Source organism: Larimichthys crocea, chromosome XVIII, assembly GCF_000972845.2.
Source record: "Larimichthys crocea isolate SSNF chromosome XVIII, L_crocea_2.0, whole genome shotgun sequence".
Classification (NCBI taxonomy): Eukaryota; Metazoa; Chordata; class Actinopteri; family Sciaenidae; genus Larimichthys; species Larimichthys crocea.
Window position 1 is genome coordinate 10465929 of NC_040028.1, and position 21040 is coordinate 10486968.

Here is a 21040-nt window from a genome sequence, read left to right on the forward strand (position 1 = left end):
TGAAGCAGAAAGAGAGGCATAAATAGCACTTCTAAAAATAAAGTCAATGGATTGAGACACAACAACTCACATCTAAAGCACTCCAAAAAAAAACAAAAACACAAGTGATATTTTGTGTCGCTTCATGGTAAGATGAGATAAAGTCTGCTCTTTATCTTGTTAAAATAATATAAATTCCCTTTTGGGTGATGAGAAGATAGAAGATTATGTAGCAGCAAAACAATGTCTATTCTTTCCTATGCGTTTGCTGTCATTCGAGAGCATTGATTATTGCGGTAGCTACCTAGCCAGCCACCCAACATGACTTGCTGCGTAGTGCATTTTCCTGACCATTATGCAGGCCAAAATTACTGTATTTCACTGCTATAGGGTTGATGCTGCAATCAGTGAACTGCCGTTTCTTCTGTTGTCACAGGCCCAGTCAGAGGAGCCAATGGTGCAGAAAGGTTCTGGGCTGATGAACAAGCACACAGCCCTCTGATTACAGCAGCACTGTCTCGATTCAAGCCTGTGTGACACTCAGAGACACAATTAGTCTTGACGAGCAAAGAGCCCTCTTGTGCCTGCCTTTTACCTGCTCCCATTCCTGTCCTCTAATTCAATTTACAAGCAGCAAATATGATTGCTATGTGGATTTCCAGACAAAACTGATGCTACTGCTCCTTTGTTGTCTTCTTGTAATTGAGTCACAGATGAGTGACTGTCCTCCCCCCATATGTAATAAAGACACACATGAGATACTTGAGTACTGTCAGACTATCACAAGACAACTGCACATCTGTGAGGGCAAAGGCATGTTGAGTTAATTTTTTCATTAGCTCTTTTTGCTGTGTATAGTAGATGGCAGGATAGCAAGTTGGTATGAATAGCATCCAATATTTCCCTATTTGTATAATACTGCATGCACACACACACACACACACACACACACACACACACACACACACAGTGTCTGCATACAACACCAAATTAAAGGACATGACCTCCATCATTTCCAGAAGAAAAAAAAGTAAAACAACCACAACTTAGACTCACCGATGTCGGCATTGTTTCTGGATGTTGATGACATAGCTTTTATGTTCCATGGTAGAGTTTGCCTTGCATTTGTAGATGCGAACTGTGTTTACTAGTTTTTAGAAGTGTTCATGAGCCTGTGTAGTAATACAATTATGTCAGTTTTTAGTGCAATGCTGCCTGGGGGGATCAAAGGTTACAAGCAGGTTTTTTTTGGATTCCTTGAAGCTTTTTATGACATAATGGATTTTGAGGGATGTCAGATACAGGTTCTTGTTGTCTAGTTTACAATCATGCTTCACGTGGCAGAATGCTCCCAATGTTTTAATATAAGTAATTCCATATGTGCATATGTACAAATACGACAAACCGGTGTTTTGTACTGTATGTGTGGTATAGTGGATGCAGATCAAGCAGAGACACATTTCTGAAGGCATGCTCGCTTCAAAAACTTGGCAAAGTACGTTGGGCAGAACAGCTGGTACCCCTGTGGAGCGGGGCTGCGTGCACAACCAGGCGATCAAATATGATTAACGCTGTTGCTGTGTTACTGAGTAGGGGGTGGGGGGGGGAGCGGAGGTTTTGGGTTCACGATATACTGAAAAAAGGAAAACGTATGGAGAATGCCATTATCTCTTCCATTGGTTTTGTTGGTAACACGTTTCTAGCGCTGCATCTCGGTTTGGTCGCACATTTACTGTATTATGTACTATGCATTTAATGATAGAGTTTAGATGTTACACTCACTCCTTATCTGAATTACCTATCTTGTGTTATAGCGTGCATCATTAACAAAGCTACCTTTGCTTGAAACCAATGACAATGCAATGCAATGCAATGCAATGAATCCATTTTCTCTACTGGGTTGGTAAATTTCACTCTTCGAATATCAAACGTCTCCAAAGTCAGGAAACACCCCCACATTTTATCTTATTTTGTCTGATTACAACCTCATTGAAGAGCTGTCAAATCAAATGTGGAAATGAAAATGGTGAGATGAATGCTGCCCATTGATTTCACTAAAGGGGGCAAGATATATTTGTTTCCCAGATGCAAATTGATCCTGACTCAGTTGCCTAGTGTACAATTCAATCTGATTTAAAATTGTGAGGCTTTCAAATGCCCAGCCAGCATTTGAGACGCTGTGGCATTGACCTCCCATACAAAAAATATGGATTGTTTATAATCCTTGTTTATAACTGCATAGTAGTGCAAGAAGGAGGGTTGCTGCTTAGCTGTTGTGTGCATTAACAATAATAGACCTTAATGACGAAACTGTATAATTTACAACTGCTCAAGTTTTATGCTTACAACCTCAGCCCCTGTACCTGTACCACGGATGTGCCAGGTCTTAATTGACCTTGGCATAGATAAGGGGAATAAGTACCAGAAATGAATGAGTGCAGGAAGTAGACAATTTTGTTTTTGGCGTATTTATAATATTATTAGTTTTTACACTTTGCAGCAAATAGTTTATGTTGTAAAAGTCACAAAGCATTGCTGTATTCACATTATTACTACTATACTGACATAGGAATATATATAAAAAAAAAACAAAAAACAAAAGTCTATTTGAAATTAAAAGTCAACATAATGGCAAAACACCATGGTTTCTTACACAAAAGATCTAAGGCCCTTTTCTAATTATGGTCAATTATGAAGAGTTAATAAACCATTATACACAGCCTCCAGGAAATTGAGGATTTAAGCGTTATCAGTGTTTTAGGGTAATTAGTCTGCTTTTGAGGACTCCGATTTCAGCCTCTCATTCCATTTATCTCACAGAGAAAGAGTTGAACAGGTTCTGAGGTCACATCCCTTTACCTGAAATGTCCTTCTTCATCAGAATTATTTTGGTTTTGTTCCAGCACTGCGCTGCCTAGTTCTGCGTGTAGTATATTCAGTTTTCAAAAAAGCAAGAGAAATACCAGTGAAATTCACATGAACTCTTCCGTCAAACACTCTATTCACTCCACGTTCAGAGCAAGCCCGCTCCGAAGCTTTGACACCATGCCAAGGTCACTGCTAAAAAACAACAGGGACCCACGGATTTGCTGGTATGTCAAGCAAGATTTAGAAGATTGCAAGAGGCAATTACTGCAGGGTCGTGGAACTCTTATAACACAATAAGCCGACACAACCTGATCAGGATTATGATGCCCTAATTTCCATAAATCTGCCATCACCACAGCAGGAGGCACGGGTGACTGATTGTAATCGCAAATAATTTTTGACGATTAACAAACCTGCCAGGTCAAAGTGACAATCAAAATGCAGTAACGCTGTGGTTTCTCATTACTCTAACTCCCAGTTTCCAACAACTTTGTTGAGATGCAAATACATAGTTTTTTTCCTTTGTAGTCGCTTCATGAGCAGTACTTTGTGATCACTCTGCAAGGACTGTTGTAGTTCCAAAGTAGAACACAGGAGCCTTTGGCCAAATGCCTTTTGTCACACAATGGGGGATGATAAGAGCCTGATCAATCATAATCAGGAGGCCTGTCTTTGTGACACTCGACAGGTGGTATTAACCTTGCATTGCAGAGGTGAAGCTTGTTACAGTGTTATGTATGCAACATGAGCCAAGGCTTTGCTACCACTGTCCTTCAGAAATACATGACAGGGCATGTTATAAAAAAAAAAAATGAATAGTGAATCTCAAATTGAAACCTGGCACACACGCGAAGATAAATGCAACACAGAACAGCACAGTGTTTCTGGGCAAGCACACCTATAATACATATTAATGCCCGCATTTGCACATAGTAGTTGCACACAGCAATTCATTACACAAGGAAGCGGGTCCCTTTGCCCCTATATTGCTACATGAAAAGGTTAGCTCAATAGATTAATGTGGTATGGTTGTAATGCATTGGGCAAACATTGACCCGTGTGCGTTAATGTTTGCCATCCATCCATTTGTCATCAAAGCAGCAATGCATGAATAGATATTATTTTTCTTTTTTTTTTTAGGGTGTGGGGGTGATTACATGTATCGCTAGGAAACAGCCACACCACTGGATTCATTAATTGTGCTGTGTCGGCTCTGTGAGAAAATGGTTTTCCCCGATGCCAAAACCAAGAGAATCTTTTAAATCCAGTTTCAAATCTATTGTGATTTTATAATGCTTTGAGCTCAAATCAGATTAGTGATAAATGGATGTAATGTATGGTGCTTTGTTCTAGGCTTTGTTTGAAATACAAGGCTGTTGCTTGGTGCTGAAACTTTCTGAGTATAGTAGATGCCAATGCTGGTTATCAACATTACCGTCTGTTCCTGTGCACCTGTCTAAAGGCATATTCCCCAGAGTCAAGTCTCTGTGAACCTTACCCAGCAGAGATAATAGGATTGTAGACTGCCATGCATCAAAGGAAAATGCTTGGTCTGCTTTGTTTTCATGGCTCAGTCATTTGTTGTAATTATTTGCCTTTTTCTTTATCCCTGCCTCATTCTAATAGCTGTACACTGGTGTTGTAGTATGTCTTGAGTGGAACAATGATAATGAGTCAGTAATTAAGGAAATTGTTCTATAATGTCTTTAATGTGCATTATACTCTGGCAAGAGGACGGTTTGTCTGCCATGATCTGTTCAAAATACATCTTGAATTTTATTCAGAGGTAAACACAAAAGAAAAAAAGACCAAGACCTATATACTGACAGGGCAGAGGTTTGCACATACACTCGAAGATTATATGCTCAACATATCTGTTCATCAGACAAGTAGTGAGCTGATATTGCAGAGTCCTTGCATTTTTCACTCAGCCAGCAGCATAAAAGATGGAGTTGTGACACAGAATAAAACTTATGGATGTAGATCAGACTAATAAATACTGTCCAGCAGCAGAAAAGAGACGGGTGCATTAGTTTAATTCACTTACAGTACATAATGCAAGAGAGGCTGTCAGTGCCAAAAGCTGTGTCAGTCTACAGCTTCTGAGACAGTGGCCGCGAAATAGAACCATTTACTGCAGGGCACAAAATATTGAATGTCTTGTTCTGCATTTGGATGAAGCTTAAGCTGTTTTTTATTTATTTCTTTTAGAGAGAGAGAAAAATGAATGTGATACACGTAAGTAAGTAAATCATATTTTTATTAAATTATATTGTCTATTAAGATGTTTAAAATTACTCACAGATCACAATTTTCTAGGCAACGTTTAAGTCTTTCCTTCCCTAACCCTAAATAAACAATACTTAAACAATCCGCCACAAATACAATCATGTTACTTATCAAACCTCCCAGCGCACCCACTGACTAAAGAACACCATCAGCTGAGCATCAACAGAGAGAAAAGAAGACAAAAGCGAAAAAAGTAAACACCTTTATTCTTATTGTTAACCGGCCTGTCTCTGCACAACCAGGTCAAAACATTGTGGATCATTTATCTTCAGCGAGATAAACAAAGTTCTTTGTGTCAGAGACAAAAAGATCGGGCCACATGTGAAAACCAGTTCTACTCTGTTAGGAACATAAAATGAATAGAAAGATGTCCTTGATCCTGCATTGTGATTGATGAGGGCTCCTGAGAGAAAATAGCAGGCAGACTTGATTGGACAGTAAACTCTCTCCCTCTCTCCCTCTCTCTCTCTCTCTCTCTCTCTCTATTTTTTTTTTTAACACTCTCAACACAAGACATCAACACTGAGAAATAACACATATGGAATTATTTGGAAAGAAAGTAAAATATGCTTTTTTTATTTTAGATTTTTTTTGTAAACAATATCTCAATTGGGTTTAGGTAAGGTAATTATGGAGGTTGGGCCATCTAATGCAGCATCCGGGATCACTCTCCTTCTTGATCAAAGATCTATTACGTTATGGGTCATTGTCCTGTTAAACAAGCAATGATCCAACTAAGCATTAATCAGATGAGTTTGCATGTCATTGAAGAATACTATGGTATCTATGCTGGCCTTTAATTTGGAATAAATTGCAAACAATGTCAGGCAAAGCATCCTCACAGCATCAGTACTTATATCCCATGCCTTACAGTGGGAACCACACATGCAGATATCATCCCTTGTGTTTCTTGGCCCAAGCAATTCTCTTCTTGGTCTCCCTTAGTTGTGTTTTTTGTCGTGTTTTGTTTAGTTTTTTGTTTTTTTGCAACAACCATGAAGGCCTGATTCAAGCAGTTTTGAATCAGTTCAATGTTGAGCTGTGTCTGCTAATTCTATGAAGCATTTATGTTGAGGTACCGTTAATTGGCCATTTCTGCGGCTGGTACCTCTAATAAACATATCATCTGCAGCAGAGGTAACTCTTGGTCTTTCTTTCATAGAGCAGTTTTCATGAGAGCCAGTTTCATCATAGTTTTTAAGATAAGATAGATGGAGATTGGTGTAAAGAAAGAAAAAAACCTCCTAAAAATACCAAAAAGAGCTACTGTAACTGGCTGCCAACTACATGGCACCATGGCAACTTCACTTGTGACTGCACTTGAAAACACATTCAAAGTTCTTTTATTATTTTTTTTATTTTTATTGAACTCTGTGTCTTAAAGTAGCGACTGCCATTTCTCTACTCTACTCAGTTGATCATTCTTTCCATAAATGGAAAACGACAGTAGTCAAATAGGGATATTTATGTATGCCAACGCTGCCTCTGAACAACACAACTCATTGTATGTAAAAAGCATAAAGCACACCTGTTAATTGAAAAGCATTCCAGGTGACCACCTCATAAAGCTGATTGAGAGAATGCCAAGAGTGTCATGTGTTCAGTGTTGATCTGCAATGCAGAAAGTGATGAAAATAATGAGGAAAAAAAAAGGCAAATGAGAAGCTATGTCTGTGAGAACTGTATGGAGGTTCAGGCTGACATCACATATACTATAGTCACTGTCATACTAGTTGGACAGATGCCCACGGCGAGGCATCTAAAACCAAACATTCATGCAAACAAAACATATACATACTTATTTTTTCCACTGCCCTCCAGGGCTCAATTTCCCACATCACCGCGTTATAAAATGCATGCTGTTTGCCTTGGGCCTGTTTTAAACTGACAAACTGACAAGAGAGCAGTAGAATCAACACTGGCATCCAAATCTTTAATTCATGCCCGCAAACTATCCCCATGCAATGCAACTGAACTATGAGAGTACAATGATTCTATGACGGTGCATGTCACTAATGATGTGGAGTACATAAAACAGTATACTCCAAAAGTTGAATATAGTACATATTGTATATTATTAGTACAAAAGTGTGGAAACTGATCTGGACTGTCCTATACTTCATCCTCAGATACTGTAATATTAAAATGACAGTATATATATAGACAAAAAACATGTGTAGTGAAATAGCTTAACATTCAATCAACAAAACTTAGAAATAGGAAATGACAGTTGGCACCACTTTTTGGCTTAAGTGGAAAATATGCTACATCCTTAGTGCTTCAAGGAGAAAGAGCTCATATAATTCCAGAAATCTTGACAGTGGCATGATTTATTTGTCCATAAAATACATTCCGGGAAGAGTAAGATTACCTCCTGGAAATGAGAATGTGGGTGAAAGATGATATAAACATTTGGCTCATCACTGTCATTTTTGTCCAAATGTGTTGGTTTTCACATGGCAAACAGAGCATGCAATTGCTTAATGATGATTGAACCTTTGTTCTACACTACCAGCTTGTTTCACATTTCAAGATATGTTAGTTGACATCCACTGTGAAGCAAATACTTGTGCGTAATACATCGTGAATGAGATGGTTGTAAAGTAAATCACTTTTGGTGTGCGTGTCTCTCTGTTTATTTGGTTGTTATATTGTGTTCATAACAGCATACAATATGTTTTTATGGCTATGGTGGTGTTTATTGAATGCTTACAGCTGCATGTGTTTAGCGTCATCTGTTGGCTTTAATATCATTGCAAGAATATTGTAAAGACTTTAATTTGTAACAAGAATTTTGCTCTGACATCTCATTTAAACTAAAGCAATGGCAACAATGACAAAAAAATGTTTCATATAAACAGCACCCGCAGTTCATTCCCCACTCATTTCAACATTTATCCAAATAGTGTGGTTAGCTGAAACAATACACATGTAACTACAAACTGCAGAATCTCAGCAAGTCTCTGCTCTGTTATTTCTGACTTGACCAGTCAGCACAAAACTTGATTTCTGTTTCACCTACATGTAGTATCTCTTTGAGGTGGTTATTCCTACTGATGTTTGGTTGAGTTTCCTAGCCATTAGCCCTTCCACAAAGTTTCTACTGCCTTGTCAGCAGCCTTCCGCTCCCAATTACTGCCACTGCAGAGGGCCCAGCTATGCACTCTGATTCAGCAATTAATGCTCTGCACCAGTGCTCTGGACAGTGACCCACTCTCTACCCCTGCTGCCTCCACACTGCCTTCTTAGACTTCAGGGTATGTCTGGTGGGGACTTTGGATGCACTTGGAGCTGGACCAGAACAATAGCAAATATCCTATAGGGACAGGGAATGACCACCAAGAAGAATCACTCCCTTAAAAAAAGTGCCAAGCGTTGGTGGTCATGAATGCAATATGACTGTCTTAGGAGAAAAGGAAAAAAAAGACTCATATCTCAAAATGTTATTATCCGCCCATCTTGGGTTTTTGTTTTTCAGACAACAGTTGAAGGTGCTTTGTTCTGCAAAATGATGTACTATAATGTGAAATTATTGTTAAAGCCGTGATGATTGTTACGGATGAAAGAAGCGTCTTGTCACATCTCATCATGTGCAATAAGAAAGTAAAGGAACGATATGGGCAGGGTTATTTTCGCTCATGCCTTTGTGAGTCATCATATTTCAAGCTCATTGACCCAAAAGACTCACTCGCAATCAATTTTCCAGTCCCAGATGCAAATCCATCATAATTTGAAAAGGTGGTAGCCAGTGACAATTCTGATGATTATGGAAATAGCTGTTGTGTTTGTCTAGCCATTTAAAAGTGGTGATAGAAGTTGTTTATCCAGCCTGTCTACACTCCGCTTAATTGGCAATGACTTTGAAAAGCCTCATTTAGTCTGCTTACTTTGTAGAAGAAGTATTTTAAAACTACACATAATACTATATAATTATTTATTCTTTTTCACTAGGTCAAGTTTTTTTTTTTCATTTTTTGTTTTGTGCAATTTCTTTTTTGTCTAATGTGACTAATGGACTGTAAATTTAAATTTTAAAAAGGCACGGTTCATTGTGCCTCTGTATGACTTAATGACAATTATTGTTATGCGAAAGAATAGAAAAAAAAGAGAAAAGTATAACTCTGAAAAGATGCCTGTTGGGAACAGAACTGTTTTCTATCATTTTTATTTATAAAGGTCTCCTGCAAAAGCCTCCTCAGTATATCACTTCTCTTCCTAAATTAAAAAAACCACTGCTCACCAGACTAGATCTCAAAAGTGTATAACTCTAGTTACGCCTCAGGTAAATACTGAACTTTGGAAAACTTCCTTCTACAACTTTGCACCTTATAAATATAATAAATAATAGATAATAAATAATAATAAACTTTAATGCCCCATCATGGTTCCCAAATTTAAGGCATCTAACCAACAAATGTAACACTTATCCCTGTGTCCCCAGATTATCTATAGAGAAGTACTCATGAACATCTGCCTCTAATAAACAGTTCATCAAATGAATGATTATAGGCTATTGCATGTGATAAATCCATAAGTCCTTTCAAACATGCGTCATTACCCCCACCAGTGAAGGTGGAAGGCGGTTGCGTATTCTCTCCTGCAAGTCTGTCTGTGTCGTTGCCAAGATGATCTCTAAAATTAATTAATTCTGCTACAAATTTAGAAGATAAATCACACTCGACCCAACCATCTGTTGATTAAAGTTTGTTTGAGATCCATTTGCAATATTGAAAAAATCTGGTATGCTGTTTGAGTGTACAGTATTGTGGAAACATCAAGGATGCGGAATAACACTGCATTCATGTAAGAATTTGGCAGAAAACCATTATGGATGCTGCAGCTTTTCACTGTAGAGAACTCTTAAACGTTACCAGAGTTGTTTATTCTTCTAAAGTATTATTATTTTTTCTTTTTTGTTGGAATTAATCCAGAAAGATTGGGAGGTGTGCTGAGTTATGTATAACAAATATGCTAGCATACATGTTGGACCTAAACTCAGTTGTGGCCTCAGTTGTTCAGTCAACCTGCCTGGTTGTTGAAATAAAGTCCAAGACTGATAGTTAGGTTGATTAAATAAATAAATGAATGATACCTGTGATCTAACACAAACAGGTAGTCAGGAAGTGACTGGTCCCAGTAGAGAGCCCGTTGTCTTTTGTCAAGTGCACTTGAGCCTAAGCCTAATTGTGCACCCTATGCATTGAATGCTTTTGGCTAGGGCTATCCATTTTTGTTTGTGTTTTGCGAATGCAGCTCATTTGTCTGTCTGCTGCTGGTGCTTGCTATATTTCTAGCATTTTCAACTTGTACTGAACCGCACTTATAGTAGTTTCTGTTTGGAGTAAAGTTTATTTGTATCCTTCATTTTACAACCGATGTGACCAACAAGCAGCTGTAGCTATAGATAACCAGAGATACTGGTAACAGTACAAACATATTATCTATGTATTTTATTATGTTTTATTGTTGTGCTATTGTTTTTTTTTTTATCTGTAGTACTGGAAATATTTTCCCCTCTTCCTGCATTATATAGATTCTCTCTATATATAGAATATTATATATCTTATATATACTGTATGTGCTATATATATATATATATATACACACACACACACACACATTCAAGTTAATTTTTGCAATATATGTCTCCTAATTGTTGCTGTTCGTGGAACCTACAGAGTTGGTCCCACAGCATAACATTATGAATAAAATATTAAGGGTTTAAGGGTTCTCTCCTGCTCCTTAGCAAAAGGTGGCGATGTCAGATATGGATGGGTAATTCCTGTACCAGGTACCACATTATTATTCTATGACAATATGAAGAGAGACACTAGCATTAACATACAACTGTACGTCCTTAAAATGATTTACATAAAACTCTGTGTTACTTTTTGTGATAGATCTTTGGCTGAGGTGGCTGACTATTCCTTGGTAATCCTATTCAGGAAATCTCTAAGTAATTCACTTTGCTCTGCACGTTGCATTAAAAATTCAAGTTCCAGCAATTGAAAAGATCCATCTGTTAGAGTGGGTCGAATCTTAGCTGTTCTCATAACAAGCAATATAACTATGCAAATTGTTCGTTGCATTCTCAAGCTCTTGAAAAGCATTTCATTTCAGTCTCATTGTGCCTTGTTAAAAAATCCATGTGGTCACCTTTATATACATTGTTGGATATATGTAAATGGTAAGAGCAAAGTTTCGTACCTAGGTTTCAGACTGAAACACACTTGTTTTTTGTGATTTCTTTCTTTTTTTTTCATTTTTTTTTTTCAAAATAGCTCCACCAGACAAAAACACTTTGTGGAAAATTACCTATTTTTTACAGCCAGTTTTTGCTACTTTATGTTACTCGCTGCAATTTAGGCTTCAAACCTGAATAGGAGGCAAAACTATTGAGCTTGGTTGTTAACTAAATACAGAGTCTGGCATCAATAATTTATTCGCGCTCCTATATTCCAAGCACACACATCACATGAGATAGTGCGGAAAAATTCACTGTATGTACTGAGAGGATGGTGACAAGCAGGATGAGTGCGCTTCAAATAGAGTGTGGTCTCATAGGAATAAAGTCTGGGGCCATGGTATCCATCAGACCATAGATGAATTACTCTGGCATATACTCTTGAAAGCATGTAGTTTGTAAACAGACCAATACTTAATCTAATCTAGCTCTGTGTGTGGGAAAACAGATGGGAATATGGAATAGTTGGGTGCTCTTAGTTGCCTAGAATGTATCTTTATTCCACAGTGGCCTGTGTGCTTTGGTTTCTGTGTGTCTGTCTGTGTGCTGTATGCATGCCTCAATACACTTGCTTATTTGATGGAAAAGGCTGGTTGAAGTTGCGTTGTTGTTTTAGTCCAAACATTGATTTCATTGTAGTAATATGCCAATCACTGCTGTACCTAGGTGATCAAATTAATTTGTCACTCTCCTGCTTGCTTGATAAGAACATTGCCTGCTAAGTGGGAAGGACAACATGAAGCTGATCTGAGCATGTTTCCTCTGAGGCAGACACATAAAGAAATGTAGGTTCTGGACCATCAGGTTGCATTGATGCATGTAGGAGCCTCCTCTGATAGTTAGTCCCTTTGGTTCTAAAGCTCAGTTCATTTGTGGTGCAGCACTAAGGGTGTGCATGTTTGTGTGTGTGTGTGTGCAGAGAGGGGTAGTGGATAATGCTATTTATGGGATATTACACATTGAAAATTCAAGCCTTAACTGGAGCACAAAAAACATATACACCACAATTGAGGCTCCAGTGAGAAGATTGTGTTAAATTCTTTATCAAGATCTTCTTTGATGCAACACACTCGCAGACATGCTGTATTTTAAAGCTGGTAAGTCATACCTAAAGAAAACCCTACATCCACAGAATTATGAATACACGTGTAAATAAATAGGTCTTGATAATCAATACAATGAAAAGAAAAGAAAACTGAATTATACTGAACCATCTGGCTGAGTCTGAGTGGGAGGCTGACTGGATGATGAGCGGGGGTGGCAAGGTGGTAAAGGTGAGAGGGAGACAGAAGGCCTCGCCCAGCAACACACACAACAGAGAGAGACAGACAGGGGAGTGGAAACACTAAGGACAGAGGAAGCAAAATCCTAGCTTAACATTTTGATGGATTAAAAGCAGTTTAGGTAAGCATGATTATGATGGCAGGTTTGTGAGTCGAACTAAAAATTACAAACGGAATGCAATGTTTAATTAAAATGAAATAAATACTATTTATTACTATATAGGGATACACTGTTTATGAATTTCTTCCATCATACAGAAATAAATGCATCATTATGCATAGACAACACAGTGACAGGGATTTCATTGGTGTGTCATACATTTCAGCTTTGTACTGCAGAGATGAGGAGATCAGTTTTTTGGGAGGAGAAGGCGACCCCCATTACAATGATGGAAGATACACAGCTTTTACAGGAAATGAGAAGAGCTCATTTGAATGTCCATGATTTATGGCAACACCTAACACAGCTCCTGCTAATTTATTATCTAATTCAAGCTCTCAACTCGAGGCTCTCAACTGAACCAACACCCTTGGTCGTAAACTCACAAAAAAAAAGTGCTGGTCACACCCATGTGAGCCAATACTGTAACTGTCTCATTTCAACCGTACAACAACAATTAACTTTTGACAATACCTTATTATGGTTTGCAATATAATGGAATTTAGAGCCTGTCTGGTAACTGTTATGAGTCCAGACTGGGTAAAATATTGTCTCAGATAATTTGACCTACAAAGCAAATGATATTGGTTCTCACAGGTGATTCTGTGTTGCTATGGTAAGCTTGTAGTCATGTTTTAAACAGACAGAGCATTAAGATATGTGCAAAATGTCATATTTCATTGCTTCCAGCTCCAGCTATTAAATTAAGCTATTTACTGTATGGCTCTGATGGATCATGTAATGCATATCTGATGAATATCATGCATGTCATTTTATGAAGAGAGAAATCTTGGCAGTCGCTCGCTGGTTTGTGTCACACAGCACTGCGCCCTTAAGTCAATTTAACCACTATTGCTATGCTGCTCTGCTGTCTTGTTTATGATAATATTGCCTCACTTGGCTCTTTGAATTCATTCATGTGGTTGTGGGAGATTATGCGGTTGACACAAAGTGCAGTATAAGTATAAAACTGCAACCATTTAGTCAGTAGCAGTCCTGACTAAATGGAATAACTGCAGTCAGGACTGCACATTTTTCTGTGAAGTGTGTGATCCGTCAAGTCAGGTATTAAATGTAATGTTTTGATACAATTTATATACAATAAAGCCGGCTGTTTGTTTTTTCTAAGTGAACTTAAATGCAACTGAAAAATAATTCTGTTTAACCTTAATGCATTTTAAATTCCTCACCTGCAGACAAACCTCCCTTATTTGCCTTTGTTAGCACTATCAAAGTGGTAAAGTACTGTTTTGCGCCGAAAGTGAGGTGCAAAGGGGCTCATTCAAAAGTGAAAAGAAACTACCTTATTTTAGCCCCTGCAGCACCTGTTAAGATTTGTAAGGCCTGATCCAAACACAGAACTCTGGCCATAAATGTTAGAATAGTAAAAAGACAGCAGTAAGTGCTGGGTAGGCAGACGGCGTGGAGCTAGAGGCGGGCTGACAAGCAAGGAGGAGTGAACCTGGACCACAAGACAGCAAAAAAACAAAACAAATAAAATACAACACAACACAAGGAAGATAAAACTAGAATTACTGTCTTGGCCATGTGATATCATGTGTACCACAGATGTGGTGGAACGATCTGGTGAAGACTGGTGTGAAGAGCTGGAGTAGATATACTGCAGAGTCTTGATTAGTTGATGGGATACAAGTGCAGGCTGCAGCAGCAGGAGGAAGATTATTGTGGTGGAATCAAAACAAAGGTAAGAACAGAGTAAGAATAAAATGAGCTTAAGAAGACAATATGAGCATACGACTGTAATATGAAAGAATGCCAGAAATAATCCAAAAAAATATGTGCATTCATTTTGAGTTAATTATGGTATTTTCAAAAAGAAAATATTATTGAAGGAAAAATGATCCATGCTTATTTTATTTCAATTTTGTGGTGACATATATGATGAGTCTCCCATGGACAGGTGGCTATATAATTTTTTGAATGAATGTTTGTGGAGTGGTTAGATTGCGGAGCATTATAGTTTTCCCACCACACACATATATAGATCTCAGATGTTAAGTTCCTCGTTTTAGTTTCATTTTGTAAATTTTGGAAAGTCAACCTGGAGATTTCAGTTCAATAAACCACATCATAATGCTTAGATGTCTCCACACATGCTTATTAAAACGTGTCGGCAACTTAACCTCAGCTGGCTAAATGGAAAAGATTAGCCAATTCAACCAAGTTCAACTGAAAGGTCCAGGGCGGTTCCAACTTTGAAGTCAGTTATCTCTCAGAAGTCTTCCCATAAAGGAAACGTACACTTGTCTTAGCCATGAAGGTTACAACAAAAAAACTGCTCATTATAAAGACACAGATACCTTTTGAAGACATTTATTTAAATAAGTAATTTAAATAGACTTGCTACCCAAACTCTTAGCCCTGTATGTCACAGTGGTAAAGACAAGACAAGCTGCAAACTGTAGTCACATTTCTCAAAGGGAATAAGGGGGTGGTTTTACTTTATGAACATATGTACATTTTGTTCATATGAAAAGTGCCATGCAAAAGATAGCCACGCCCAGACACACAAACACCACAGAGAGAGACAAACAGGGAACAAAAGGAAAGAGGGAAGAATACAGCCAGACCATCGCAACGTAAGAACTTAGTATTCAAACACTGTTCGTTGCTTAAATGGCAACATCAAGTACTTTCCTATAGTACACTTCGGCAAAACAGACACAAGCTTCATACAACCTTTAACAGCAAAAAGCGCAGCAATAGCTGTAAGCCGCTTTCCATGGTGTCATGGACGAAACACTTATAAGGACATCAGTTTCTAAAGCTTAAGCTTCACACAGAGATTTCCTTTAGCCTCTTTTATCTCACCTCTTTTTGTCCCCTTGGTGACTTTACCAGAGCTAAGCTATTTGCCGTCATGGCTGTCTGTGCTGTGACATCTAAATCTTGTAGCACTGTGCCGCACATTGTGAACTATGCACTTAAAGCTACCATCTGTAAATTTCCTGATCTTTAAGTGATGTAGTTAGATGCACTGGCATGGTCAATTGAACAGACGTGACACTAAAAACTTGATGAACGTTTCATAATACTGAAGATCAGAGAGCGTCTCCAATCACAATAAAGGTTTAGTGTTTCATTTCACTGTACCATGCACATAGATGGTATATTGAATATTTTGAGTTTGATTTGGTTTGATTTGACTCTTGATTTTAAACTGTGTTGAAATTGAGAAAATTATTTTATCTCTTACATGTGTAATGACAGAGAAGATGATAGAGCAGAATATAGGCTATGCATCCTATATGCAGGACACTTTGTAGGCAATGGATCTCTAGTCTTTCTGGTCTTCCAACCACTCAAACTAATGTCAAACTAACCTACTCATACACATCCCTACACTGACAGCAGAGGCTGCACTGCAAGATGCCAGCTGCTCATCAGAAAATAAGTAATCATTCACACACACACACACACACTTGTGCACTGATGCCACAGCCTTTGAGAGCAATTTGGAGTTCCGTATTTTGCCCAAGGACACTTTGACGTGCAGACTGGAGAAAGCCAGATCAAACCTCAGTTTACTTTACCTGAATACCTGTTCGTATCTTGGATCCTGTCTGAGGTTTGGTCTGGACGACAAAAATAGCAGATGAACTTATACAAGAATACGGAAATTCAAGAATACGGAGAGAAATGGGAAATGACATGCAGGAAAGAGCCACAGGTCGGATTCAAACCCTTGGCCGCCACAGCGAGGACTGAGCCCTTCGTACATGGGGCGGCTGCTCTACCAACTGAGCTAAACAACACCCCAAGATTAAGTTACTTTTCGGTCAATAAAGTATTGTTGTAGAAAGTATAACCAGCTACAGCTCAATTATTGAATTAGACTTCAACTGTAACTTGTGTTGTGATCTTACAAAAGCTCACAGGGTCCCGGTGCAAAAAGTGACATTTACACTCAGTGTTCGTTATAATACAGCGCAAGACTATATGACTAAGAGATTTACCCTGGAACTGCACTAATAACATCAGTAATACTAGAACTGCAATAACGCTAAATGTTTCTGGAGATCAGAATGGTATAAATACTCTTGGCTTCTCTTCACACACACTATCCAGTGGGCCACTACATCTTATCAAGTGCTAATCAAAGTTACACAAGCAAATGAATTATTGCAGTTCAACTATTTCTTCGACTTTATTGTTACCTTCAGGGCATGTCTATCAAGTGAATTTACATACAGCAACAGCAAGACAGAACCAGCTTGGAAAAGGAACATGCTCCTGCAGCCCCACTGCATAAAGTTATGCAAAACTGATACGAAAAAAAAACATCATCTAACTTACTACATTTATTTGACTTCAAATTTGTTTTTGTTCACCGTTAGTACTCATTCTTGCACATCTATACACTGTACACTCTGTCTATTGTTTGTCTGTTTGTTTATTGGTTTCTTATTTACTGTATAGGCTGAAGATACTTTGGTCTGTTGTTATTTTGTCTTTATTTTTATTCTCTATTGTACACTGCTGTAACAGAGAATTTCCCCGTTGTGGGATAAATAAAGTATAATCTAATCTGATCTAATGGATGCACAGTTGCATACACACACTGTTTTCCAGTTGTTTTCCAGGGGGGATTTCAGTCACTAAGGACAGACCCAAGCACAGTCTCAAAGGGAATAAAGCCTGAAAGGTTTATTCCAAGTTCACGGAGCTATGCTATGTATTAGTCGGAAATGGTGATCAGCAGATGGCTGAGGAGTAGAGATGAAGCAAGGTACATAGGGATAGTATGAGTGCAGCTGACTGGGAACAGTCCTGGGTGGAGCAGGCAGACAGGGACACAGGGAAACTGGGAAATGACAGTAAGTCAAAGCACAAAAACACAAGAGCACAAACAACGCTGAGCAGGCGAGACTGTAACACCAAAAACTGGGGAGAAACAACAATCTGGCTATGGAAACCCAGAGCTGTTGAAAAGATGAGCTGATGGTTGGCAGGTGATGACAGCCATGGCCGTGACAAAATTTCCAACTAAAATAAAACGAATCGTGGGTTTTTCTATTCCCCAGGGGGATAGAGGAAATGAACATTGCGTGTGTGCGTCTCACCACATAGTTCGCATGCTTAGTTCTTAGCTTCGACATAATGCTAACATTATGGGTCTAATGGAGTGGGGTCAAGTCATGCAAGCTAGAGTCACGATACAGTCTATTTCTTATCAGCTTCTCCTTCCAAGGCTATAGCTATACCACAAAGACATGCACAAGTAAATCAATAAGCAGACATATACAGTAACATACCACATAATAACCATGCACATCCAATGCATTACAGTGCAAGAGCACATCACAGTACATCATATGTGCACAAATGACACAGACAGTCCAATGCATAATAATAATGCACAATAATCACAAATTAAACTGAAAACAGTATAAAACCTACTGCAGTGAGACACTGCGACAAATTACTCACAGTAACAGTCAACAGCATAGAGAAGAGTAGGAGAGAAAACATTTCTCCATGTGCTGAGGGAGTACAGTAGAGTGAGAGCATACAGTTAAAGCACCCAAAATAACAATCACTGACAGAACATTTAGTACAGAGTGAGTCATACAAAAACAACTTACTAGTTTTAATTAGAATTAAATTATTTCAAATCAAACATTTTAAGATTAATTAAATGAATTTTCTTGCAACTGCAGTTTAACATTTTTTGACGCAAATGTGGCTCAACTGTGTCATGGTATGCTACAAAAAAACAAATATTACTGGGACCACTCCAGAAAAATGCAGTTAAACATTTAATATCCAGGAATTTGTATTATAAACACAACCACTGACCAAACACAACACTGTCTGTTCACAGTGACTTGGAATGCTATTGAATTGGGCCGAAGCAACAATGCCTTGAGGTTAGTTAAGCTAAGCATCTAAAGAGAATTTGAAATATTGTCATTTAGGTTTTTGGAAACTTTCCTGATCTGGGGTTTGAATTGGCTGTGGTTATGCTAGGACATTTATTACTTTATTAATACTGCAAACTAAACTAAAAATAAAAAAAATAAAAAGCCATATATCAGTTGTCTTATTAAACAAAAGCTCTCTGCTCTCACTCAATCTGCCTCAGAGCCAGCTGGAGCCAAAAATACTTGCTGGATTTAGTGTAATAAACAAACTCATTAATTGTCAAGAAAGTAAATATTCTCATGCCTGTCTTACTTAAACATAAAAATACAACTGTACACCATTTGAATTAAAGTTTCTCTCTTTTAAAGTTTCTCCTAAGCTAAGATTAACTTAATTCCTGTGATAAGCAAACTTAATTCAAAGTTAGTCTTTCCACCATCCCAACAAACACCAACTCTGGTTTGGTCGATATAAATCCACAATTTACTGAGTGAGTTCAGAAAATACTCTGGAAAAAATGACTTTGTGAAAGTAGTCTGATCTGGTGCCTTTTAAGAGAGTGTGGATAATAAGCTCACTGGAAAAGACTTAAAGACAGCAAAGTACAATTGTGAAAGTATCCTCAATAACGTACACTTCAGCTGATATTGATAAATATGTTTCGCTGCTCTCTGTCCAAAGCAGTACAGTGCTTAGTTGTCAGTCAAAATTGAATCCACCTCGCCCACACAGTCTTGAGAAATGGTCTGATCTGCAAAATGAGCTTGGATTTCTAGAAGTTATTAACTGTTTTTTTTTAGGAAATTTCACATAGATGTTTATGGATGCTTAATGAGACACTCAATTAGTTATTATGTATGCATTTTTTAGCATTTCAAGTCACATCAGCATTTAAACAGCCTTTACTCCGTCCCTACTGATGTTTCACTGAAGAGGCCCATTCAGGAGTTGACAGGTCACTGTAAAGCAAGTCTATTTAAAGTCATACTCCAGACAACACAAGAAAATCTAAACTGTGTTCATCCAGTGTGCCAATATCTGTACCCTCAAAAGAAAATCTTCATTGGGTGGCTTTACCCAGTGCTATCTTTGTATATCCAGTGTGTCCACATTGTTTCATGATAGGCCAGCTATACACACAGACTTCCATGTCCTCACCTACTGCTGCAGCTCTTTGAAGCAAGTCTCACTGCCACTGTGAGTTCCCTCGGCACAATCACTGACATGACAGTCTGTTCACAGGTTATTACTTCTTGATTCTTTTTTTTTTTTTTGCTCACACACGAATTCTTGACTTCTTAGGGACACATAATTCAACCCAACTTTCCTTAACCAAAACTTGCAGCCTGTTTATCAAAGCACTGACGCACCCATTTGTCCTTTGTCTGTATGTGTGTGGCAGTCCCCCTGGAGGTCCAGTTACTGCATTAAAAGGGGAGAAAATCATTAGACAATGAGCACAAGCTGTGTTATTCAGCTCACCTGGAATTGCTTTCCTGAGCCGTCCACATACCTCTCTCTCTAAAAAACATTGCTTCCCCTTGAAAAATAGTGTGACTTTATGTGATTCACTGAAATGTATTAACTTAAGTTCATAAAAAAAACGTTGTCCTCTTACTCTTGTGCTCAAACACATTGATCTGGAGCTCAATTCTGATGTTGTTATGTAAACTGTATTCTACTTCATATAGACATTTCTGATCAACCCATATCAATTTCCAGGTAGCCCCGCCCATTTCTGGTTCATGATCCGCTTATCCCGAGAATGGAAATGGATACATGGATAAATTAGCTGGTTGAACAAATACATATTATGTTCTACTCTCTTATCCCTCCTTAATGTAAAAGTGTCCCAGAAACAGCATGGACTGGAGCTGGGCAGGCAGCCTGAAACCGAAGAAGACGTTGACAGAGGAAGCTAAGGAGAGAAAAGTAGAGCCTAACGAGGTTTAGGTTAGCACCTTATTATGTTGTCTCCATTGTAAGGGCATCCTAGAGGGCACTTTATCATTTTTAGTCTACTCGATGGGGCATCCTTGGAGACACTTTACCACAATGTCTCCACTGGAAAGAAAATTAATCATGTTTTATCTACAATAGGGGCATCATAGAGGGCGGTTTTGCTGTGTTACATATATAATGTAATATAACAAATGCATGTGTCCATGTTTACATATATAATGTAATATAACAAATGCATGTGTCCATGTTTACTGGGTGTGTGTGTGTGAGAGAGAGAGTGAATTTCAATCCATAATTGCTTCGTGTTGTTTTAAACACTGATATATTATGGACTTATGGACAGTTTCAGTGTGTTTTGGGGTTTTTTTT